At 41.8% G+C, this 26,650-nt stretch overlaps 1 protein-coding gene across 1 annotated transcript in view; it reads left to right on the forward strand.

Annotated features, from left to right (window-relative positions):
- SYNDIG1 (synapse differentiation inducing 1) overlaps positions 1 to 26,650 on the forward strand; it is a 252,512-nt gene that overhangs the window by 156,971 nt on the left and 68,891 nt on the right. The window lies entirely within an intron of this gene.

Below are 26,650 nucleotides of genomic sequence, written 5' to 3' on the forward strand. Positions count from 1 at the left end.
TTATGGTAATAGATACGGCTCTATTGTTTGTCTAGTACATGTGCTTGAAATAGTTGGGTATGTCTTAAATGGTTGTGCCAAGATGACATCTCCTTTTAATATACCATATTCAGACATATGAATGCCAGAGAGTGGGGTTTCTTACTTGGAACTCCCTCCTATGGCCAATATGGAGAGCTGCTTTGCAAGTCCAGCTCCCATCCAGGTGGACTGTGTACCATCCTTGTACTACAGCATGACTATACATGTGACTGGCCATTTCTCTGCAGAAGCCACTACAGTGGAAATGTTTTGGTGTCCGTAGTTTACCCTGGAAAAATCTGGTTTTATGGGGGTACTGGCTGAAACCACAATCTGAAAGGGAATGTGCATGTTTGCACAAATTGTTTAAAAGGGCTTTACTAGAAAAACAAATCATTCCCCATCTATCTCAAGAATGAGATTCTCTTGCCACTGTAGGGGTTGCTTCTTAGCCAGCAGTGATGTCACTCTGAATGGAGCGCTGTATGCGCAGTCAGCTCTCCATTCATTTCAATGGGAGTGATAGAAATACCCAAGCAAATCAGCTAACCACACTGCTTCAGCTCAGGCTCGTTTGGAGAGGAATTCATGATTGGTTGACCAATAAAAATATTTCTGGCTTCTGCAATACGTTGCTGATTATAGCGTAAGCTATATACATTTGAATCCAGTATCCCTTGTATATTTCTAGTCTTTTGTTATTAGTCTAGCTTAGTTTCTTGGCATCGTAGTTGTGTTCATATTATTATTTCTAGTCTAGTCCTTACTAGTTCTTACCTTTGAAGTTTGTTGGTTGCTTTGCCTCTTTGTATCTGTCTTTGTCTTTTTTCATAGTTCAGCTCTGTTCAGTTTGGCTTTCTTGTTTCTGGATATTAATGCCCTGACATTGGTTGTCAGGGTTTGTGTTTCAGATAGAATTGTCATTAGAGACATCTTTATTGATACTCAGGGAAAGTAGTGTCTAGTGTTGGAGTTAACATCAGAGGTACAGTATGGGAAAACTTATGGAAAGTTAGAGTTAGGATCAGTGATTGTGTTTGCTATAATCATTATCATCATTACCCATCTGTTTCATTATCTAATAATAACCATTACCATCCTCTGTTTGTCATCACCATTCTGTTTCTGTCATCTGTTGGTGAGTTCATAGTCTTGCATTTTTGATACCTACTTGTGAAAATACATGCTTCATATACTCATTTGACTGTCCACTTGTTACATAATTCGGCCCTTCTGTAAGTCCTGTGGATATCTGAATACTGGGAGACACGATTAGTATCTGGCATATACAACTGTTATAGGTGAAGTCCAATTCTGTTGTCTTGTGTGCAGCCAACATAGTTACATTTATATAGTTATTTGTGAGTCACCCCTTAAAAAGTGTTCACAGCAGCAAGTGATTGGCTCCAGATTAGCTCTGGGGGAAGACATTGGTGTGTAAACTTTTACCTCCATAATTTGCCAAACCTTATATACTGTAAGTCATATCAACAATTATAGCAAATGTTAACTTGACTTTATGATGACTCAAATACTGTGTAAAAAATAAAAATAAATCTTGTTATTTGTATAGCGCCAACTTATTCTACAGCACTTTCAGGTAATTTATTTATTACCCCCCAACAAGCTGGGTACTCATTTTACCGACTTTGAAAGCATGGAAGGCTGAGTCAATTTTGAGCTGGCTACCTGAACCATGTGGTGGAGATTGAACTCGCAACCTTCAGGTCATGAGCAAGAGCTTAGGACTGCATTACTACAATGCTGTAAATTGAGTTATCACAATGCACAGGTTTTAGTAATTGCTAGATCTGTATCTTTTAGCATAATATCCAGGACAGATATATATTTTTAATCCTAAAAATGATTTCTTCTTATGCAGATAAATATGGATAGTTCCTATGGATATTGCTTATTTACATCTGTTCCAAAAAATGTATTGAAAATTGTTATGGTAAAGTTATGTAATGGTTCATTGTTCATTACAAAAGAAAAAAATATTCATTAATTAACAAATTAATTACATAAACAGTATAAAATGCGGCATAATGAAATGTCACTTCCAGTTCTCATCATTCTTCGCTTATCGCTTGTCACACTTGTTTAACTTTGGTAATTTAGAAAACCTGATTCTGACAGCAGATTCATGCCTAAAATAATCATCCAACACCGGAATAAGCAATATTTTACATGCCTAGAATCCTGATAACACTGTAAATATGCACAAAGTCACCTTTACCTTTTATTTTGTTATCTTCTCCACTGTGGTATAATTAGAATAGGACTCATGCACAAGATGTTGTATAGTTGCATCAGAAACCATACCACCCAATGTGCTACCTGCGTCTTTCCATGCTCAATGTCAGATCAGACAGGAGAGCCCAATTAGGCTGACACTTAAAGTTTAATAAACTATCTCAAATAACTCATGGTGTTTCTACAATTTATATTGACATTATTTTAACTGTATCTAATGTTGTCATTTTAATTTTTGCTGTCCACGCTGCCATCTGCAAATCAATAGAATTGCATCCTATTCACAAAGTATCGGTAGCTGATATTGAGTAAAATGAGTGTATAGACTCGAGTGCCTTAAAGGGAACCTGACACGTCCCCATAGCACTGTAAACTAAGTCCTGGTGGCACCCAAAAGTCAGACTCTTTTCAGAATTCCATGTGTGCGCACTCCTATATAAGTTTATGAGAGAGAGCATGTATGGGACAGTTGTCAAATTTTTGTGCAAACTCCCTAACTTCAGAAGAGGACACCAATGGATCTAAGAATCGGGAGAGTATAAAATATGCATTACCTGGTTCCCTGTTACCTCCCCTAACAACACAAAACTTAGTTTATAGTGCTATGGGGACATGATAAGTTCCATTTGAAGAAAATCTGTCATCATGACACATGCTCTATATTGTAATGTATCCCCCCTAATCGTAAACTCAGAGAAACAGGACAACGGATTCATAGATGCTTCATTAACATGCAGAGCAAAGGCCCTTTTTGGGCTTATTGTTGGGGTGCAAAAGGGAATGAAATAACATTTCTGGAATCTGCGTGTCTTCAGCAACCCACGCATTATAGTAGTTTGGGGGGTTGGAGGGGGCTCGGGGTGATTGATTCTTTTCATAAAATAAGTGTATTTCTAAGTGACTGCATTATATATTTAATGGTTTCATTAACCCCTTAGTGACCAATCCTGTTTGTGCCTTAATGACCAAGCCAAATTTTGGAAATCTGACATGTGTCACTTTAACATAGAATAACTCCGTAAAGGTTTTGCATATCCAAGTGTTTCTGACACTGTCTTTTCACCACATATTGTACTTCATTTATGTGGTAAAAATAGTCTAATAGAATTTGTGTATATTTATTAAAAGCGTCCAAATTGGGATTTTTTTTTTTAATTGTCATTTTTTTTTTACATTTTTAATTGCAATATCTCAAATATGTGCAAACATACTGTACACATTTTTGATAAAATACATATTTCCATTTGTTTACTTTATTCTGAATGCACATTCGAAAAACTTTAGTTGTTTTTTAACCATTTAGGAGACATATAAATTTAACATTGGTTATCAACATTTTGAGGAACACTTTGTTTTCCTACATCAAGCCAAGATTGCAAAGGCTTATAGGTGTCAGAATGATAGATACCCCCACAAATGACTCCATTTTAAAAAATTACACACATTAATATATTCACTGAGGGGGTCATGAGTATTTTGACCCCACTATTTTTTTCTGGAGTTAATGCAATTTAGAAGACAAAAAATAAAATGTCATATTTTTGCAAATATAGTTTGGCAGTTTTTTTTATGCTGTACAAGAAAATGAGACTTTACACCCCATAAATTGATCCCCCTGTTTGTCCAGTGTTCAGAAACATACCCATTGTGGCCCTAACCTTATGTCTGTATGCACAACGGGGCCCAAAATGAAAAGAGCAGCTAGTAGCATTCAGAACAGAAATTTTGCTTAAAGGTGATTTAGGCCCCATTGCCCATTTATAGAGCCCTTGAGCTACCAAAACAACCCCACAAGTGACCCCATTTTGGAAACTAGACCCCTTATCGAATTCATCTAGAGGTGCACTGCGTATTTTGACCCCACGGTTTTTGAATGAATCTAAGCAAAGCAGAAGGAAAAAATGACAATTTTCATTTTTTGGCAATTGTGTCAATTTAAAAACAGTTTTTTTGTACAGCACACATATGAATGAGGACATTCACCCCAAAATGGATACCCCTGTTTATCCTGTGTACAGAAACATACCCATTGTGGCCTGATTTACTTACAGGACACATAGCTAGGCCTATAATGGAGGGAACACCCGCTGGATTGCAGGGTACAACTGAATAAATTCCATACCCCATCGCTCACTTGTGCAGAAAAAAAATTGACTCCCTAAGAACAATCATCCCCACTGCACCCTTTTTGGCATTCCCTAAATGTTAGATAAAAGTAATAATGTAAACTGTGTGGTATGTCCGAAGACAGGGGTATTACGGAGGCCCGGTTGGGATGGGCACATGAGACAATAAAATCGGTAATCCCTCCTCCTCTCCACTTCTCTTGGCAGTATTTCTTGACCTCCGTGGCAGGGATGGGGTGTAAAATGTGGTGCTATGTGAGGCTTCAAAAGCTTGCTGAGGTGTGGCGGTGTTAAACAAAAGGCACTCAACAAGCTGCTCCTGGAAATAAATGAAGGCGAGTGTTCCCGGGGCTTCTTGTAAATTACATTGGCATTACAAGCAGCAATTTTAATAACGCCGAATTCACATGGTCGTATGCGGAATCCGCTTGCAGAGGCCCACAGTGGATCCCAGCTGTGAGCTTGGCCGTATTTGACCCCACAATATTTCTACTACGAGAACGTTGCTGTAATGTCCATAGTGACCCCCGAGGGGGCATTGCCCATTTCTATAACAGCAAAGTAACCTAGATACATAACAATTATAGTATCTTACAAAATATTAGGAACCTGAAGAAGGCACAATTCGATGGGGTGCTAGCTCAACATTTGTAGCTAGCTGTCTATAAATATCTGAAGGGCTGTCACAATGCAGATGGATCAGCCCTATTCTCATTTACACAAAGAAAGACCGGAAGCAATGGAAGGAAACTTAAAGGAAGGAGACACAAATTAGATACTAGAAAAAACTTTCTGACAGGGAGGGTGATCAATGAGTGGAACAGGTTACCACGGGAGGTGATGAGTTCTCCTTCAGTGGAAGTGTTCAAACAAAGGCTGAACCAATATCTGTCTGGGATGATTTAGTGATCCTGCACTGAGCAGGGGGTTGGACCCGATGACCATGGAGGCCCCTTCCAACTCTATCATTCTATGATTTTTAAATGAAATAAACAAAAATTAGAATTTGGGGTCTTTTCACTGTGAATACCAAGGATTAGAAACTGACTTCTCACAGTATTTTGTGTTTTTTTTTTCATGTGAATACATGATATCTGCTATTGTATGAATACGCAAAGACTATAGAAAACACATCGTGATTCTAATGAAACAACTCTATGAGGGTTTCACTTCAGGATTAAACAGTATATCTAGAATTGGTCTGTAGCAGTACAATTAGTATAGGAAATGCATCCACTATTCCATGGTTTTGATCCAAAAATGAGCAATTGTGTTTAAACCTGCAGGGATTCTACGAATTAAACTTCTGTATTACTGCCAGATATTAAAGAGTGAATCACAGTTTTTCTATTGTCAGTTGTTGAAGTGTGACTTTTATGCTTTGGCTTCCAAGACTAGTAGAACACAGTGGTGCTGATAAACGTCTTCTTTAAAATGAATAATCATTGTAGGAGGGAAAGCCTTAGGCAAGTCTTTTCCATTGTACTGCAAAATGAAAAGGCTTGACATAGAGGTTTTTTTTAGTATAGTACAATCAGCCACAGTACATTGCTGGCACTAGAGTACTAATCTAAAAACCAGTTATGACAGCCTCATTGAGCAAAGAGTTTGGGATTTAGCACTAAAAAAAGTTGGTCTAATACTCTAAGAAGATGGAAAATCTGCTAGATTAAACCACTAAGAGTGTACAGGTTAAGATTGGCAAGAAGAAAATAGACCATAGGACTGTCGGAGACGAGTTAGGCTTGAGGCAGAAAATGAACTTGTGCTGAATATCATTTGTTCAGCAAAAATGTGCTGTGTTTAAAAAAAACTGTAGTCCTTAGTCGAAAGATATTTTTTTTCATTTCTTTTACTATTCAGTTTACTCATTTAAAAAAATATATATGGAGAAATATGATAGCCTATGGTGATTTTTGATTGTTTTTCCCTTCCTTTTCATGCATTTTATTAACTTTTTGACTATTTATTATTTGTTATTTATTTTCCTATTTATTTACTTCTCTAATTTTTTTGTAATTTTTATACAGCTTTCAAAATTCTAAAATCAAATGATAACTATGTGAGAAACATTTGGAGGTTGTGATTTGACTGTGACATTAATGAACTCTGCAGCACTGTTTATGCTAGAAAAACAAGTGGAAAATCGAGAGAATAAATCAGTGGGATCTATCAGGTTCATTGGGATCTTTTTGAAATGAATTCTCCATAGTTGTCATGGCTACATTAAGAATGAAAGCCATGCTGTTTGCATGAACAGAGTCCAATAACTAAAAAAAAAAACACTGGAAAGGGAACTCAGATTTCCTTCCCTGTCTTTTTGTATTAGTAGGCAAATAGAAAAAAAATAAAATGTACTTATTTTGCAATCAACAGTCCAGCACTGGGCCTTGGCTCCTGCTACCTCTTGGGACTGAAGGTCTTAGAAGTGTGTTTGAATATACCGTCTAACGTTTTATCACTGTGTGGGTAATCTCATGGCTTGTCTCCATTTGCTCCCTGTCATTCTGGTGCTAGGCACCGACATGAGCATTTCTCTACAGTTGTTATTATGACCTGGTTGGCTGACGGTTGCATTAACCTAGCCATCCAATCACCATTTTTCTGTGAACATTTATTCCAGCTTCTTCTGTTTGAGGATGCTGGTTATTTGCCAGCCTGGTTTGAGCATGCATGCTGGTCAGATCTCTGTCTATGTCCTGTCTGTTTCTTGTCTGATTCCTGTCTGAACCCGTTCAGAGTCATGTCTGTCTCCTCAGTCTTGTTTAAACCCAGTAAGATTTCATATCTGACTCTTGAGTCCTGTCTGAACTCAGACAGATGTCATGTCTAAGGCCTTGTTCAGATGAGCGTGTTTATGTGCGTACATACATCTGTACAAAACCGCGCATCTATTAGAACCATTGGTTCCCTATGGTGTGTTCACATGTCTGTGTTTCACAGGCGTGCAAACGCACGTACCTGCCAAACATAGCACATGTGTGCACCATAGATCTGTGGTGCGCATCAATATTCCCCGTGGGGAGTCCCCTTGTCACTGAACACTGTGATAGTGTTCAGTGACAAGAGGACTCCTCATGGGGAGTAAAGAATCCCCTGCCACAGCTGTCACAGCTGTGGCAGAGGATTGCAAAGCTCTTCCATTGATTTCAATGGGGCCGCCGCTGCCAGATTCAGACAGGAATCAGACAAGAAACAATCAATGGCTGAGCGCTGCCTGTGATTGGCTGAGCGCTTCGTCAATCAGACGCAACCCTTTCAGCAGGCAAGGATTTTAAATCCCCGTATACTGAAAGAACTTTATTACAGTGCAGGGAGAACAAGTGGCTAGACCCGCCAGACCCCCGGCAGTAGCGGACAGGTAAGTATATATTTTTTACATTTTTTACTACAGCTTGGGGTGATTTTCATGGAAGGGCTTATATTTAAAGCCCTTCCCCAAAAATCACTGCAGGGGTTGCTGGTGGCCCCATTGAGAAAATTCTGCACAGAGTTTTGTTCACGCGTGTTCTGGCATGTGCGTGGACACGCAGATTTGTGCGCACCTACGCACATACAAATGCATGCTCATATGAACGAGGCCTTACTGATAGGTCCTATCTAAACCTAGTCAGATGTCATGTCTGAGTCTAGTCTGAACTCAGTCAGATGTCATGTCTGAGTCTAGTCTGAACTCAGTCAGATGTCATGTCTGACTCTTGAGTCCTGTCTGAACCCAGCCAAATGTCATGTCTCACTCTTAATTCCTGTCTGTGTCCTATCTGAAGATACTCTGTCTGAATGTGGTTTTGGTCTTGTCAGTGGCACCTGGCTTAGCCCTGCACCTCTATTAAGATAAGTTTGTCTTTTGTTTGAATGAACAAATAACTGAGCAAATTAATGGCTTTTTTGCATATAAATGCATAGCATTTACATTTACTGATAATCGTTTTAAATCCTCTCCATTTCCCTTATTAGCTAAAGTAAACACTGTGTATGTTGTTTGCTCAAGTGGATGTGTGTTTATGCAAAGAATCACTGTCTGTCAGGTTTTTAACTAGTGTGAAGATAAGCCATTGTCTTGAGTAAATAAGTAGTCATTGTAATGACTAATGAGTAATGAGTAATCACCCCTCCCCTTTAGTCATTTAGTCTTTAAAAGGACTGAAGGAATGCCACTTAAATGAAGCAAAAAGCAAACAAACCAATGGCCATCAATAAACAACAAATGAACGAATTTTGAGCAACAGTCATTGCATGTAAATGGGCCTTTTTATGCTGGATTCTTCTTTTATCAGTTTAAATGTACTCTTTAGTATTATATTATATGTCATCTTTGCCATTGTTTCCTCTTTTTATCTAATGAGAGTCAGGGTCAGCCCTGATCAGGGTGATCACTCTGCTTATAGGTAGGGTTTTACTTATTGAAGAGGTTAGTTTCCTTTGATTCACAGTGTTTGCTTCCTTATATGCAATTTTGTGTTGAAATGGTATTTGCTATGTTTGTACAAGTTTGTATATTGGTCCTTTTAAGACATTATATTTATGCCCATGTAGGCCACTTAGGATAAGCACTGCATGGATGTGACCAGGAACAGTTGTAGATTTAGTACTGCCAGTCATAGGCTATGCCTTTTGTTGCTATGCAACATATATTCGTCATTTGCTTAGCAAACAGAGTGCTTTTGAGAGTATTCATCACAAAACCTAAGAGGCTCTCCAATGAATAATTACAGTTGAAAACCTCTTATTTTTTACTAGTTTCCATTCAACTGTTATTAGCAGAAGTACAATTGAAAATTGCTTTTTAAGGTTCTCATTGGTAAAATATATTTCACATTGGTGGTCAGTAATTTTCAACTCTTACAATTCTGTGAATAGAACCATTACAAATATTTTAGTACTCTAACAAATAGAAATGTACTAATTCTGTAACATAGAATAAAGGCTTAAAATATGCAGCTATCACTTAGAATTTTATTTAACCCATTAAAGACCAAGCACCGTAACGTTACGGCACTTGGTCCTGGACTTTAATTCCGGCTGATAGTAAATTACGGTGCAGGATTAAACCTCCTGCAAGTAGCAGGAGCAGAGGAGCAGCTCTGGTCCTCGGATGTTAGTGACAGCCAAGGACACTCAGGGCTCAGTCACACGGGTGCATCGGCACCCGTACACAGGCGCCGATGCGCCCGTGTGACTGAGCCCTTCCTGCAGGAGGAAGACGGCCGTACCTCAAGACAGACGTCTCTCTGCAGCGCTGAAGAAGGAACACATGACCGGCAATGAAGCCGGTCACATGTTCTTTCTCCCGGCGCTGCACAGAGACTTCTGTCTTGAGGTACGGCCGTCTTCCTCCTTCAGTAACATGGGCGCCGATGCGCCAGTGTGACTGAGCCCTCGGGAGAAAGCAGAAGCAGTACTTAACCACTTATGCTTTCTCTCTTGCAGATAACATAGTGCTCAATGAGTGCTATGTAGTGAAGAAAGAAAGTGGAAGTGTCACTTCTGCTTTTCGACTCAGCAATCATGTGACTGCTGGGTGCCCCTGCCACAGCAGAGCTGCAGGGTTCTCGTAGACCCGGATCAGCTCTGCTAGTGACTACTGTAACTACAGGGGAATGTTTTCCCCTGTTACTTGGGCTCCTATGGATTCTGCTCCTGTGGATGCCCCAGTTACAGTGGAAAAGTGTGAATTAAAAAGAAAAGACAATATGAATGACCCCAAGAGGTGTTATATGACGTCATACGGGACATATATGTTAAAAAAAATTGTAACAAAAACATGTTTAAAAAACTACAGAATAAAGTAAAAATATGTATATAAAAAACAAAATGACCCACCACCGATACTAACCAAAACTGTCACCATATGCGCCCTCTTATCCGAAACTATACAAACTATATATCAAATGTCAAAAACTAAAGCAGAAACCAATTCCTGTACTTTATTTTAGTGTAAATATATCAATTTATGAATTTTAAAAAAGGGTATTCTTTTAATTTTTTACCCCTAATAAAATGAAAAAATGAGGGAAAAAAATACATAAATAAATAGCCGTATATGTCATAGGAAAAAAAACACTTCAAAAATGCACATGTAAAATCATCACATGGATAAAATCCCTAAAAAGCCTGTGGTCCTTTTGGACTGAAACACCCTGGTCCTTGAGGGGTTAGTAAATCATTAATTAATCAATCAATCAGTAGTGTCCTTGCAAACCAATAGATATATGATAGAAATGCTAAAATTACAATTTCAAAATCCTATATACAATTATTTTTCCTTTTTTTTAATTTATTCGTCTAACACTAGTAGGTATATGCAAAAATCCCTCTGATCTTTAAAAGGATAACCCCTTTCCCAGCAAATGTGTATCCCACGGGACTGCAATGTTAATTCTTGCATCTACAATTTTGTATATTTTTTCTATCAACCATAAAAATGTATCTACACATCTTTCTACAGATTTAAAGCACATCAAACATACAGTTGGGCGAAGTGCAATATCATTCACATACCTATTCATGTGAGAGCAGACCATTTGCAGGTTTTAGTTTCTTATAATTTAATTGACAGTGTATAATGTTAATGGCTTGGTGTGCATGCCCTGTGAATTACGGAATATAATATCAACTAAATCAATTTTACTTTTCTTAAGGGCATTAGTCTCGGTTCCCGAGTAAACACGATTTCCTTTCCGTGCTACACTGAGATCCCTTCAGTTTTACTATGTGAATATAAATATATTTTATGCCACAGAAATGCCTGCACTGACCGGAAGGGATCGTACATTCATTTAGCTAAGTATCTTCTCAGTGTGAAGACGCTTTAAAATTACTCTTTAAACCTCTGCTCAACACACGTATTAAAATGTACAGATTAGGCTGTATATAATAGCAAAATAACCTGCTTATAAGATAAAAATAATAATACACAAATAGTTCTGAAAGGGACCTTTCAGACGGGACGGAATTGGTCCGCATGGACATTTCTGCATCATAATGTTATCCCTATGGTGCTTGAATTGAGAAATTCTGCCCATCTTTATTTCAAAACCGCAAGATTAAGTTCTGCAATGGTAAAGATTTTTGCTGTGGAATTAAGGACATCTTGCAAAATTTTTGCTGTGGATTTCGAACATTTAGGGCACGTAATTCCACAATTAAAGTCTACAGAAAAAAAAAAAAAGAAATTCTGCAAGACGTTCCACAGAACACAACCTACAGTTAAAGGGATTTTCAGTGGAAATCCTATTAATGAACTATCCCCAGGATAGTCCATCAATAGTTTATCGGCTGGGGTCTGTTGCTCGGGACCTCGACCGATCAGCTGTGTAGGTTCATGCTGTCACGCTGCAATAACAGAGGTTGGTGTGTAAGTCTCCATGTAGTGGCCATCACTTGTAAGTGCAGGCATGGCTCTTGTTGATTTCAATGGGAGCTGTGCCTGCACTTAGAAGTGTCGGCCACTATATAGGAGGTTAACGTGGAAGCTTCCACTCCACCCTCTGTTATTGGGGCACTGACAGCATGTGCCCACACAGCTGATCGGTCAGGGTCCTGATCGACAGACCCCAGCCGATCAATTATTGATGGACTATCCTGAGGATAGTTCATTAATAGTATTTCCATGGAAAACCCCTTTAAAAATGCAACAAAATATACACTAATTGACAAAATATGCATCTGCACTGTGTCCTTTGGAAAATTTTTTGCCATGTATAGGGTCCCTAAATATGAATGTGTTGGGTTTGCAGTTACAACAGCACATTCTGACTATTCTATAATGTGTAATACATTGCACAGAAGAATAACGTAAAGTGGTAGACTGTGTGCAATGACCGAGGCACAAGGCACACCACTGAGGAGATGGTGGGGTAGCTGTTTAGGGTTGTCACGGTGGCACTACCAACTCCTCCCTTGAGGGAAGCATATGACTCTTGGCCAAGGCCCACACACTCCAGAGGAGGTCAAGAACACTCCACTGAAAACGCACTTCTGTAGGATTCTAGACACTGCATGGCGGACTCCTTGTTTCTCCTTCTTCCGTACACTCACTCTCTTTTAGGGTAGGGGTCCTATGAATAGACGCCCACGGTACCTCTCTTCCGCTTCCATTCTTCACCACATGAGGGTTGAAGGTACCCCCATGTGGCCGGCACTTATTCCTTCTTTCTTAGCCAAGCCGGTTCTCTTTCTCAGGAGATCTCCTTTATTTTTCACTTTGCACCCACATATATCAATCATACTCACATGACATCACAAATTGTTACATTTTCAGACATATCCAAGACATCCACAGATATTAACCTTTTACATGCTGCAGGTGTGCAATACACATAACTAGTGACAAGACAATTTGCACAGAGCATCCATACTGAAGACATGACAGTTAAGACAATTATGGAGGGGCCAGATATAGGTATTTTGGGCCACTACATATGCAGCCATATAGACTGGTCCAAAAGAGTATCAAAAGATCCTTCTATGGGTCCACATTCTGTAATGGGCCATTAATAGAACAGTCTTGCGGTTTGCCTGTCAAAATTTAAGAAGTAAAGCCAGAGTGACATTGCAGTGTCAGCCCTTGCCTGCATGACTGCACTTTCAGTGCTGTGCATCAGCGAGTACCTTCTTCCTGTCACTTCATAAGGCCTCTGAGGTTTTGTCTGTCAGAAATTCCTCAATAGGGTTCATTGTATAAAGTGCCCGGAGTCCTTCTTCTTAGTCCTGCTACATTATTTCCTGTGGTGTATGAAATGATTGGCCGAAAAGGAGGTGTTTTCCAGCCAATCAGTCGTAAGGGAAGTGTATTTATTCTGGCCATGCCTATACATGAGTGCCAGTTATTGTCCTGTCTGTGGTATTTGGTGAGGCAGCAGTCGTGTGCGGCTAAGTACCAGTGGTGATACTTTTAGTGTGGGACTTATTCACCTTTGCCTAGGTCTGTTATATATACCAGTAGTTTGCTTTTTAATCTGCTCTATATTCTTTCCTATCCTCCATCTTGGGACTAACTAGGTCCCCTAGGTTCGAGATGTGGGGTCATCCCTATCATGGTGGTCTCCCCTCTTTTAGGCAGGTGCCACTCTACTAAAGTTCGTTAGGAATAGCATTCCCACTTCTGCATTGTTGTTATCATTTTTGACTGCTTTTGTGTTCCCCATCATTTGGTATTTAATATATGTCTATATTTGTCCTTCCTGGACAAGAGTAACGTCTTGGTGAGATGTATCTGTGACGCCCATGAGGGGTGCCGTTTCTACACCCAGGACAAACGTAAAAAACAGGAGCTCTAAGGTCCAGTTGAAGACAGCTCCACATGGAACTGACTTTAGAAACAATTATTTGCCACTAGGGTCTATTTCTTAGAGAATAATTCACAAATAAAGTATTTGACAAGTTACAATTCAATTAAAAATTATATACATCTCTTGGTGTTGGTGGGTGTGCGCTAAGCATTATTGCCTCTGGTGAGACTAAGGAACCCCAGTTCAATGCCAGCCATTTATATATATATATTTACAAGATGGTGCAAACAAAAGAAATCAAATGAACCCCCAAAATACAACCCCTGAGTGGAAGGGAGAGAAAAAAAAGCAATAGAGAATTTATTTACCAAATTTCCCAATAATAAATCTTTGCACTAATAAGGACTGAGACTTGTCAGCCATAGATCCCAAACATGTAGCCACTCTGATCTGTATGGCCAGCTTCCAAGCTTGAAACCCTAGACAATCTAACTGGGAACTGTAAGACATTGTGAGATAGCCATAGTTTACCAGTAATATTACATGACACAAGAGGCCCCAGAGTATGCAAGTTATTAAGGCCAAAGGACATTAAACGGTAGATATAGCATCCAATACTTCCAGTCAGTACTTAAAGTTTTGGACATCACCACAATAGGTGAATTCAGCCTGCTTCTGATTCCGTCTTGCAATATTTCCAGTACAGTACTCTTTCATCAAAACAACTATATATGGCCTATAATACTTAGACCAGATAATGTACATAAAAAAACTGCAAAAGCATATATTCTCCTTCAAAGCGGACCCATCTATCTATCTATCTATCTATCTATCTATCTATCTATCTATATGCGTGTGTGTATATATATATGTATATATGTATATATATATATATATATATATATATATATATATATATATATATATTTCCATACAAAAGTGCATTCAGAAATGCTTAAAAGAATAACTGCATTTTTACATGATGTCTCAAAAAAAGCTGTCACATGTGTTCCATGTATAACAACATAGGAGTAACAACATTTGTGGACCTGTATCCTGAATTTTCCACCAGTATTTCTCTCTGCAGGCTTCTTTTCCTGTTCCTCCTCCCTACTCTCCTTTGCTCTCTATAGACTTCAATGAGCAGCCTATGAGTCAATGAGTCATTGCCTTCAGGCACTTCCTAAGCTTCTTCATGTTATCTCTGTCACTAAAGGAAAAATTCACAGGATAACACAAGTGGAAAGCAAATCAGGAAGATGGGCGACACTTACCGGCGAGACCTTAAACTATGGGCCATTCATACGATTGACAGGATTTTCGATGGGAAATTGTTCTAGGCATGCTTGTGACCTGTGCAAAGGTTATTATTATACAGATAGGGCAAGTAGATGAGTTGTTGTAGTGACCCAGTACATTCACTCCTGGCCCCCTCCATAATGTCATACATGTCATGTCTTATGTTGGTGCGCTGTACAAAATTGTCTTGTCATTCTGTTATGTGTATTGCACAGCTACAGCAAGTGAGGAGGTAAGTGTTTGCAAAGCTTGGGAGATGCTTGAAATGTATCAATTTGTCTTGTCACGTGATATGAGTGAGAATATAAATAGGAGTGTCTGAGAGCAGGAAAGTGATTCTTCTGGGTTTCTGAGAGAGAGTGCCGGCTGCATGAGGGTACCTTCAACCCTCATGTAGTGAAAAATGGAGGAAGAGGAGCGGTTCCTGACTACCTGTGTGGCAGCAACTGTAGCTGAGTGAGTTCCCACCAGAGACAGAGAGAGTGTGAGCAAGGGAGAGGCTGCATATGACTGGACCTAGTGCAGAGGTACGCTGTGATTGTCTTTCCTATGTGGCCGTCCTAAAGTCTGGGATCACCGCGTAGAGTTACATCCATTTGCTTTTCACATCTGGCCGTCCTGAAGTCTGGGATCACCGGGGGGAGGTACTCTCAAGTCTATTTCTTTTTCCTGCACTGCCCATGCTATGTAAATTGTGCCTGTATTCAGAACTTTTGCCTTAGTAATGTTTTTGCCAGGCCCTGACCATTCCCAGGCACCTGAGGTATGTTACTTCTGTCTGTGGCTCCATTTATTTACCGCCGAGGGTCATTCCAGTGGGTAACGGAATGGTGGCATCACCTGTGACATCTTCTATCCCTGTTCTTCAGTTTATTGGGCATCCCTATCCTAGGGGTGTCCAGAAAAGACGCAGCTCTGGCCGAGGTTACATGCATCCCTCTGGGAGGGATCGTGGTAAGTGCCACCATTACAAGCCAGTTGCTTAACGAATCTAATTAAACTAGTCCCTCCCAGGTGTTGGCTGTTGCCTGGTTTTAAAAGTAGTATCCCTTCACTGACATGCATATGGCAGTGTACGCATGTGTTCCCTGTAATGAGGTGTGCCCGTGATCAAGTGTGACTTCTATGCAGTTTAACATGGCAGTTCAACAGGGCAAGAGACAGGTAGGCCACAATCTCTGCTTAAATGCTTTACACTTCAAAGCTAGCGCGAATGCTGTCACCTCTGCTCTGATCCTCACTCTCAGTTTCAGAACTTCCTTCAAGTGCCCACCTCCGGGGCGCACTACTCACATAAGCCCCTCTCTCCTGTCCTCCCCTTTGCACAGCTCGCATGCACTCTATACTTTCTTACTTAGCCTCAAACCCCTTAATACTACTAACAAACAGAACAGTCGCCCCATAAATCTCCTAACCATCTGCTCACGCTTGCTATCTTGCTGCTACTAGCAGTTGGGGCTATCTCTCCCAATCCTGGCCCACCCTCAACTGCTCCTAACTATTACCCCCTACCTGACTCACTAAGGAAATCCCCAAGCCCAACTGCTAGCCCATGCGAACTCTACCCTGGCTCCTTTAAATGTGCACTCTGGAACTGCCAGTCATCATGTCATAAACTCCCCACCATCCATGACTATTTTACTGCTCAATCTTTGAATCTGCTCGCTCTCACAGAAACTTGGATACAGCAGTCTGATACGGCCTCCCATGCTGCACTGTTGTATAATGGCCTGCAGTTCTCCCATACCTCGAGACCAGATGACAGGCGTGGTGGAGAAGTGGGTGCTCTTCTCTCCCCAAATTGTACCTACCAGGTAATCCCACCCTATACCCCACTCACGTTTCCATCATTTGAGGTACATATGATACAGCTTTTTCGCCCACTGCCCATGCGAGTAGCAGTTATCTACCGCCCCCCAGGTGCTCCTCGCCTGTTTTTGGACCACTTTGCTGCCTGGCTCCCCCACTTCCTATCCTGCGAAATCCTGACCCTCATCTTAGATGATTTTAACATTTCCACTGATGACCCTATCTCCCCATCTGCCTCTCAGCTTCTTTCGCTCACCTCCTCCCTTGGTCTCTCTCAACTCACAGCCTTTTCCACTCACAGGGATGGAAACACTCTGGATCTGGTCTTCTTCCATCTCTGCTCTTCTTCCAACTTCACTAACTCTCCTCTCCCGCTCTTGGATCATAACCTCCTCTTTTTCTCTGTCACACTCCCTAACATCTCTCCAGACCTACCCACCTACCGTACCTACAGGAACTTTGAGGCCATTCACACCCAGGACTTTGCTGAGTCCCTACTGTCCTCTCTATCCCCTATCTCTCTCCTCTCCTGCCCCAACCTGGCTGCCGCTCGCTACAGCACCGTACTTAAACATGCCCTGGATGAAGCGGCGCCCCCCAGGACCCAAGCCATCCGATGTAGAATGCGGCAACCCTGGCTCACGCCTCAAGCGCGCTTCATCCGGCGGTGCTCTAGAAGTGCTGAACAGCTGTGGAGGAAGTCGCAAACGCCCGCAGACTTTCTCCACAACAAATTCATGCTCAAAACCTACAACCTTGCCCTCCATCATGCCAAACAAGTCTACTTCACCTCTCTCATCTCCTCATTATCGAACAACCCCAAACGGCTCTTTGATACTTTTCACTCTCTTCTCAGCCCCAAACCGCAGCCCCCTGTGACAGATTTCAGTGCTGTAGAGTTGGCTGCCTACTTCAAAAAGAAAATTGATGACATCCGTCAAAAAATAACTTTCCAATCCCAGACTAGCCCTGATGCTAGTCTTGTCAGCACTGCATCTAGCTCCTGCTCACTGTCTGTACTCAGACAAATGACAGAGGAAGAAGTCTCCAAATTGCTCTTCTTTGCTCTCCCCACCACCTGCGCTAGCGACCCTATCCCCTCACACCTCCTCTGATCCCTCTCCCCGGTGGTTATCTCCCACCTCACCACTATATTCAACATCGATCTCACTTCTGGCATCTTTCCCTCTTCTTTCAAACACGCCATCATATCCCCACTGCTAAAGAAGCCAACTCTTGACGCGACTGATACTGCCAACTACCGACCCATCTCTAACCTCCCCTTCATCTCCAAACTAGAACGCTTAGTTTGCTCCCAACTTGTAAGCTATCAGAGAACTCTTCCCTTGACCCCCTACAGTCTGGCTTCCGACCCCAACACTCGACAGAAACTACCCTTACAAGGGTATCCAACGACCTACTGACAGCCAAACAGAGGGGCGATTACTCCCTACTCATCCTCTTCGACCTCTCTGCAGCATTTGACACTGTCGACCACAAACTCCTCCTCACTATGCTTCGCTCCATCGGCCTAAAGGACACTACTCTCTCCTGGTTCTCCTCTTACCTATCTGACGGCTCTTTCAGCGTCTCCTTTGCTGGCTCTAACTCTTCTTCTCCTCCCCTTGCTGTTGGGGTCCCACAAGGCTTGGTCCTTGTCCCCCTCCTCTTCTCTATCTACACAGGCCCTATTGGACAAACCATCAGGAGATTTGTCCTCCAATACCACCTCTATGCTGACGACACCCAGCTATGCACCTCTTCCCGTGACATCTCTGCACCTTTCCTCCAAAACATCATTGACTGCCTGTCCACTGTCTCTAACACTATGTCCTCTCTCTACCTAAAACCAAACCTCTCTAATACTGACTTATTGGTATTTCCACCCTCCACTAACCGACCTCATCCTGACTTCTCTATCTCAGTGTATGGTGCCACCTTAACTCCCAGACAGTATGCCTGCTGCCTTGGGTTCATATTCGACTCTGATTGCTCATTTACGCCCTACATCCAATCTCTTGCCCGAACATGTCAGCTGCACCTCAAGAACATCGCAAGAATCCGCTCTTTTCTCACTGTAGACATGCTAAAAACGCTTATTGTTGCCCTCATCCACTCCACTTATTGCAACTCGTTGATGATCGGCCTCCCCTGCACCAGACTCTACCCTCTCCAATCCATCCTGAATGCAGCAGCCAGGCTCATCTTCGCTACTTAGACGCCTCTGCCCTGTTCTGGTCACTGCACTGGCTGCCCGTTAAATACAGAATTCAATTTGAACTCGCTACCTTCATCCACAAAGCCCTTCACAGCGCAGCGCCACCCTATATCGCCTCCCTCTTTTCAATCTATCACTCAGCCCGGGCTCTCCGTTCTGCTAACGAAACTAGACTGCACACCCCTCTAATTCGAACTTCTCACTCCCGCCTCCAAGACTTCTCCAGAGCAGCACCAGTCTTCTGGAACGCACTACCAAAGGCTACCCCGGCAATCCAGGACTCGAAAAACCTCAGGCGTGCTCTAAAAATGCACCTCTTCAGGGAGGTATACCGCATTCCCTAAATAAACCCCTCTGTACGCCGCCTGATAACATGCTCCCTGACCTACTGACTGCAATCCCTGCTAGCCATCATAAACCGCTCCTGCAGTCATACTGATTCTGCTGTCACACGGCCAAATGTCTGACCATTGTCTGTGTAAAGAATCCCTCACTCTCCACCCCGCCATACTGTGCACATCTCCAGCCCTTTACCTTCTGTATCATCCCATTATTTGTAGTATGTAAGCTTGTTGGAGCAGGACCCTCACCCCTATTGTTTCCATCAACTGATTACTATGTATCCGTGGTTCTGTAATTTTTGTACTTTTGTCTCTCTGTATTCCCCCTGTCTATGTTAGCGCTATACAAATAAAGATTATTATTATTATTATCTTGCCCTCCCAGCTCCTCAACGTATGCCCTGTGTCCGGGGTCACCCTATGCGATGCTGCAGCAGCCTACTTCTTCTTTGCGTCACGAACAGGATAGCATCCTCTGTGCCGCATCATCCTGCCTGCGATACTGCAGAGGTCCTATCCAAAAAGACGGGACGCTGCACTGTGTTTAGCACCATTTGTGAATGGTGAATCCTGTGTTATTGTCACCTTTCGTTGTAAACCAGCTTGTCATAATAATGAAAGGACTGCTGAAAAGTTTTCTCTGCAGAATGAGAAGTGTCGTACTACTATTAGGCATAGTGGTCAGTGTCAAATCTGCAGGATATTAGTACCTTTCTAAGTATAGATTGTGACATTGAAGATGTAAAACAACATCACAAAAATTCTTCAAAAATGTTTAACATAAAAACTTGATTTATACAGTAGGTTATTTTCTAATGATACCCTTTAAAGCTAACCAAGAATAAGGAACTATCTCCTTCCTTAATGCACCATTACACCAACTTCTCTGGTTGCCTACATGGAATTTGGTATATATACTTCATTCATTTTTATATCATAGCATCATGCAATCATTTGGCATTCAGAACTTAATTCTTGAGGTCTCATTTTTAGACAAAATATGACCTAATAGTCACATTATCATAATGAGATGTGACACTTTCTCCCTGTGGTTGCCTCTGCTGTAGTAAAAATGGGATGTGTGAAATACCGAAACCAATAGTCATTATACTGTGATATAGTGATATGTAGAATTCACTCACTGGTAATATAACATAAGGCTTCTCATGATGGAAACATTCAAGAGGAAAGGAAACAATTTTGGGTTGTAAAACAGCAAGACTGTAGCACCCAAGAGCATAACTACAGAGCATACACACATCAGTTACTATAGTTTATATGTTTAAAAGTACCCACAGTTCAGTTGGAGAACATTTCCAAGGCAAGACAATGAAATTTAGTGCATCTTTGAAAGTTACAGTTAATACATTGACTTAATTTCATTGAGTTCTTTAATGAAATCATGAATGTGTATCCGAAGTAAAATTCTGCTAATATTACAATGTAGGCAATATTTTTGCATGAGATTTTATAAGCGGGTGGCATTAATTGAAGGTTCCCCATATAATCATTTCTAATTACTCCATTATTTATATAGTTCTCTTAACTGGAATTAAGGGTCCCATTCCAAACCCCGAAAAAATATGCAAATGATAATTTTACAGTTGGCGCTATGCAATGTATCAGGAAGTGTTCTCCTAGCATCTGCCAAATCCAGAAAGCCAGATGGTGAAGCATAATTCTTCACTACAAATAATCCCATTGTTTTGCATGTTGACTTCTACAGATTTAGCAAACATTAACTTGACACTCGAGGCATTAAATGCATAATTGCAAAACTTTACTCAACTTTTTCAATTACTATTATTACTTCTACTATGTTAAGTGTCAGTTCAAAGTTTTCTGAAACTGTGCACTTGATGTGTTACATGTCAAGTTAACATTTGTTACAGCTGTAGTGGTTGGCTCACTCAAGGTTTCCCAATAGACTGGATACAGAATTTCAATTTATTTCAGGTAGTGGTTTCCTATTTTGGCCAAAACGCTATGGTCAGATGTTTCTCTAGTTAAAAGTCAGTAGTGAAATATGAGAATCCCGACCAACATAGTGTTTTATTATTTTGGTGTCTTTGTAGCATTTTGGGTGTCAATGTTATTTTTAGTGGCTATAAACATGCTGCCAACTGTCTGTCATGGTACTCTGACTGTGACACTGATATAGGGTGGCTGTCATGACCAGAAGCCGGTCTAAGCGGACATCACAATGTCAACTGAGCCAAAGTGTCTATGGCGTCCACGAATGCACCATGTCATTTGGCACGGGGTGCCAATGTGTAAACATCCATCTACTGTTGTGGGGGTTGGATTGATAGGTAGGGAGGTGATTTTCCCAGTTGACCAATCATCTATTATTGTAGTATTTATATTCCAGCCCCTCCTCTTAGAGGGCACTGGTTATTCCTCTGCATGGTAGAGTTCTGGTCCTCACTTATAGTTGAATAAGTCCCTGGTATTCTTACTTATTATTTGGTGTTACATCTGCTTCTTGGTAATGTTGGGACTAATATTATTTACATCTGTTAATTGTCACCACTGACTTCCCTTTTCCTATTATTTATCTTCATTATTAATAATTTTGTTCTCCGAGTTTTCAAATAGTGTATATATCTGTCCTTTTCGACAACTATTACTTCTCATCCAAATAAGGTGGTTTTGGTGTCCGGCTTGGATGTAACACTGTCTTTGAAGACAAGGTGCCCCCTTCCTTGGGATCATTGTGAGACCTACAAACTGGGCCCCCCACTAATAAGAAATGTATAGCACATTTACTGAAATGCCCAAAATGTCCATTGGGAGAAAAACTTTTAAAGAAATAAATGGAAAAACTGATCAGACAATAAAATATGCTCTCTGAACTATTGACTGTAATATTGAAAAATAAAATCGAACATGGGGCCAAATACAGTATAAAGAATATACTAGACATCCAATCTGATAATGACAAGTCTCAGAAAAGGCATATTGTCCGATTTGCTCAATGTTTGATCCTTAGAGATCGAAAAAAATAACTCTCTGGGAATGCTGTGTTTAGGACTCACAAAACATGTTGAGAAAGTCTTACAAATGAAAGTGAGTGATAATATAACTGTCAAAGTGATGGACTGCCAATCAAGCTGTCAGCCTAATTATTTCATTATACGACATATGTTGTAGGCAGTATTAGAATCATCTGTTCCATGTTTCTAGTTTAATTTTTAAGTAAATTTACTGCCCATTAAAAAACCCTTATGACTGTTAGATAATCTCTTCAGATTGATCGTAAAGTCAAGCTTACATTACAGATCTGACACTCGGTTTGAGGGTGGAATGGTTTCTAGATCCTGGTATCTGAAAACTTCATATTTTCACAAAGCTTAAAGGGGTTGTCCCGCGAAACAAAGTGGGGTTATACACTTCTGTATGGCCATATTAATGCACTTTGTAATGTACATTGTGCATTAATTATGAGCCATACAGAAGTTATTCACTTACCTGTTCCGTTGCTGGCGTCCCCGTCTCCATGGTGCCGTCTAATCTTCAGCGTCTAATCGCCCGATTAGACGCGCTTGCGCAGTCCGGTCTTCTCCCTTCTGAATGGGGCCGTTCGTGCCAGAGAGCGGCTCCTCGTAGCTCCGCCCCGTCACGTGTGCCGACTCCAGCCAATCAGGAGGCTGGAATCGGCAATGGACCGCACAGAAGACCTGCGGTCCACCGAGGGTGAAGATCCCGGCGGCCATCTTCACAAGGTAAGTAAGAAGTCACCGGAGCGCGGGGATTCGGGTAAGTACTACCCGTTTTTTTTTTTTATCCCTGCATTGGGTTTGTCTCGCGCCGAACGGGGTGGCTTTTGAAAAAAAAAAACCGTTTCGGCGCGGGACAACCCCTTTAAGAATTTTCTAAATTCCGCAAGAGTGACATTGTGTTTCTAGTGGTTGGCTAAGCAACTACACTGCCCTGTATGGTGCTGTATCTACTGCACTCACAAATCCCAGAAGGTGGTACCACTCATTCTTCATGAGTATGTTGCTATAAGCAGAGTGATGAGGAGCGGAGATTGTGTTGTGTTTGCCCTACTTAGTGGAATTTCTATGGCAACTGCACTGGCTGCTGTCCCTACCTAACACTAATCATTAGACCACAGACACAGTGGTTACATTCTCCCACCCAGGGACAACACCTTAATGATATTTTTACATTACTCCTGCTATTGTTATGAAGATCCTATGACAGGTGTTACATGCTACCATATTGTGTTGCTGTAAAATCATAGTAAGGCCATATTCAGATGACTGTATTTTATGACGAAAATACACAAACAGCACACTGCCCCGTTGTAGCCAATGAGGCGATTTTTCACATAGACAGATAGTTCGTGGGTAAAAAGATGTTGGAAGCCCATATCATGGACAACATTAGGACTTGCCATGTCCACTGTTATAATAACATACTATGTTAGGCTCAATGAAGACAATGTACATCTAGTTCAGCCTGTTTCGACCCCCCCCCCCCCTCCTTGTTGGTCCAGAGGAAGGAAAAAAAAAAAAGCCAAATTTACTAATTTGGAGGAAAACAATTTCTTCCTGACTCCATAATGGCAGCCAGAACTTATCACCCTTATGAGATTTGCAAGTTTGGTTTTCCCATAATATATCTGGATAATTAATGTCTCTCATAATAATTACTTTATCGTGGTTTGACACCTCTTCTATTTGCCTTAACCCTTTCCAATTCACTGTCTGTCGTCTAAAGACATTCTGATTGAAGGCTTTACATCTTTGATGTCAGAAGACGTCTGGCAGGGTATTTTTACTGTATATTACCGGCTGCTCTGTTGTCGGGGGCCTCTTCAGCATCTCCCATACCGCAGTACTGGCTCTAGCCAGCAGATGGCGCCATTGTATAATGGCAGAAAGAGAAAACCCCCTAGGAAACCATGAATCCAAAATTTAATTGCAAAGGGTTAATAATAAGATTTCAGTTTCTTCTGTTGCTTTTGGTGGCCTATAGTAAACCCCTATCAGTATTTTGTTATTTTTTTCTCCCTGTATTTCTACCCACAGAGATTCCACGTGTTCATTTCCTGCACCTATGTCTTCCCGTAGCCTCAGTATTAAGTAGGATTTAACGTACAGACATAAACTTCCCCCTTTCTGTTCCCCGCAGTCCCTTCTGAAGAGATTGTAACCTGTAAATTCACCACTCAATCGCTTATCATCAAGCCATGTTTCCGTTATTCCCGCTATATCGGAATTCTCATCAGTCATTCTCGCTTCAAGCTCACCCACTTTACCAATCAGACTTCTTGCATTCGTTGTCATACAATTTATATGGTGGTTGTTGTTCTTTATATTCATTGTGCTACTAATGCTACTATTGACTGTTCTGTCAGTACTAACTGTACTAATCCCACCATCTGTTCGACCTTCATTCCCATTACTTGGTCTCAGGTCACTATCTACACTGCTTACCTGCCTGTTTCTCTTTTTGCCCTCCCCCTTGTCCCTAGTTTAAACACTTCCCCAGCCTTCTAGCCATCTTCTTCCCCAGCACAGCTGCACCCTCCCCATTAAGATGCAGCCTGTCCCTACATTAAAGCCTGTAGCCGAAAGCAATGTCAGCCCAGTTCCCCAGGAACCCAAACCCCTCCTTCTTACACCAACTCCGGAGCCACTTGTTTACCTCCCTAAGATCCTGCTGCCTTTCTAGTGTGGCTTGTGGTGCAGGTAGTAGAAAACTACCTTGGAGGTCCTCTCCCTAAGCTCGAATCCTAGATCCCTGAAACTGTTTTTGTGGGCCCTCCATTGACCTTTAATTTGTTAATTGGTGCCAATGTGCACCATGACCACTGGATCCTCACCAGCCCCTTCCAGTAATCTGTCAATCTGATCTGCGATGTGTCAAATTCAAGCGTCAGGAAGACAACACACTGACGATCCCGGTCTTTGTGGCAGATTGTCCTATCTATCCCCCTTATAATTGAATCCCCCACCGCTAGAACCTGTCTAACCTGTCCCTTGTGCAGTCACATCTTTGGTGTCCTCACAGATCTGACTGCACAAGGATGAGTGTCCATGTGCTATCTGATGCAAGTTGAACCCAAGATCCTTGGGCGTAACTCCCATACAGCTGTCTTGTAGAGATGAGCGAACGTACTCGTTCGAGTATTAGCATGTTCGAGATGCTCGTTACTCGTGACGAGTACCACGCGATGTTCGGGTTACTTTCACTTTCATCTCTGAGACGTTAGCGCGCTTTTCTGGCCAATAGAAAGACAGGGAAGGCATTACAACTTCCCCCTGCGACGTTCAAGCCCTATACCACCCCCCTGCAGTGAGTGGCTGGCGAGATCAGGTGTCACCCGAGTATAAAAATCGGCCCCTCCCGCGGCTCGCCACAGATGCGTTCTGACATACTTTAGGGAAAGTGCTGTCTTGGTGAAGCTGCTATAGGGAGAGTGTTAGGAGTATTTTAGGCTTCATGAACCCCAACTGTCCTTCTTAGGGCCACATCTAACCGTGTGCAGTACTGTGGAGGCTGCTTTTTGCAGTGTTGCACTTTTTTTTTTTTTGGTATATCGGCCGTGCAGAGCATTGCGCCCTGCAGTAATACTCCAGGGCCAGAAGTGGTGGTTAGGCAAGGACAGAAGACATATTGATTGAATATAGGCAGTGGGCCTTTGCAAAAACATTTGGGGAAAAAAATCTATTTGGGCTGCCTGTGACTGTCCTCAGTGTTCTGGGTCTCTGCTGGGTGTAGTAGTTCTCCAAATTCATACGCAGCCAGCTAAGTGTTACAGCAGGCTTGCGCAAAATTATTTCCTGGCTCTGTCTGAGCTGTTAAATCACCGCTGTATTGCAGTCCACAGTGCAACACTCTGCAGTTCTTTGACAAACTCCAGGGCCAGAAGCGGTTAGGCAGGGACAGAAGACATATTGATTGAATATAGGCAGTGGGCCTTTGCAAAAACATTTGGGGAAAAAAATCTATTTGGGCTGCCTGTGACTGTCCTCAGTGTTCTGGGTCTCTGCTGGGTGTAGTAGTCCTCCTAATTCATACGCAGCCAGCTAAGTGTTACAGCAAGCTTGCGCAAAATTATTTCCTGGCGTTCCGTAAGCGAAGTCAGCCTCCAACCACAGGCCAATAAGCGGCACATTTAATTACAGCGTTCTGTTTCTGCACTACTGGTAATACACCATGCTGAGGGGTAGGGGTAGGCCTAGAGGACGTGGACGCGGGCGAGGACGCGGAGGCCCAAGTAAGGGTGTGGGCACAGGCCGAGCCAGTGCGGTGGCCAGGGGTAGAGGCAGGGCCAGACCGAATAATCCACCAACTGTTTCCCAAAGCGGCCCCTCGCGCCATGCCACCCTG

The sequence above is a fragment of the Eleutherodactylus coqui genome, chromosome 3, assembly GCF_035609145.1.
Source record: "Eleutherodactylus coqui strain aEleCoq1 chromosome 3, aEleCoq1.hap1, whole genome shotgun sequence".
Lineage (NCBI taxonomy): Eukaryota > Metazoa > Chordata > Amphibia > Anura > Eleutherodactylidae > Eleutherodactylus > Eleutherodactylus coqui.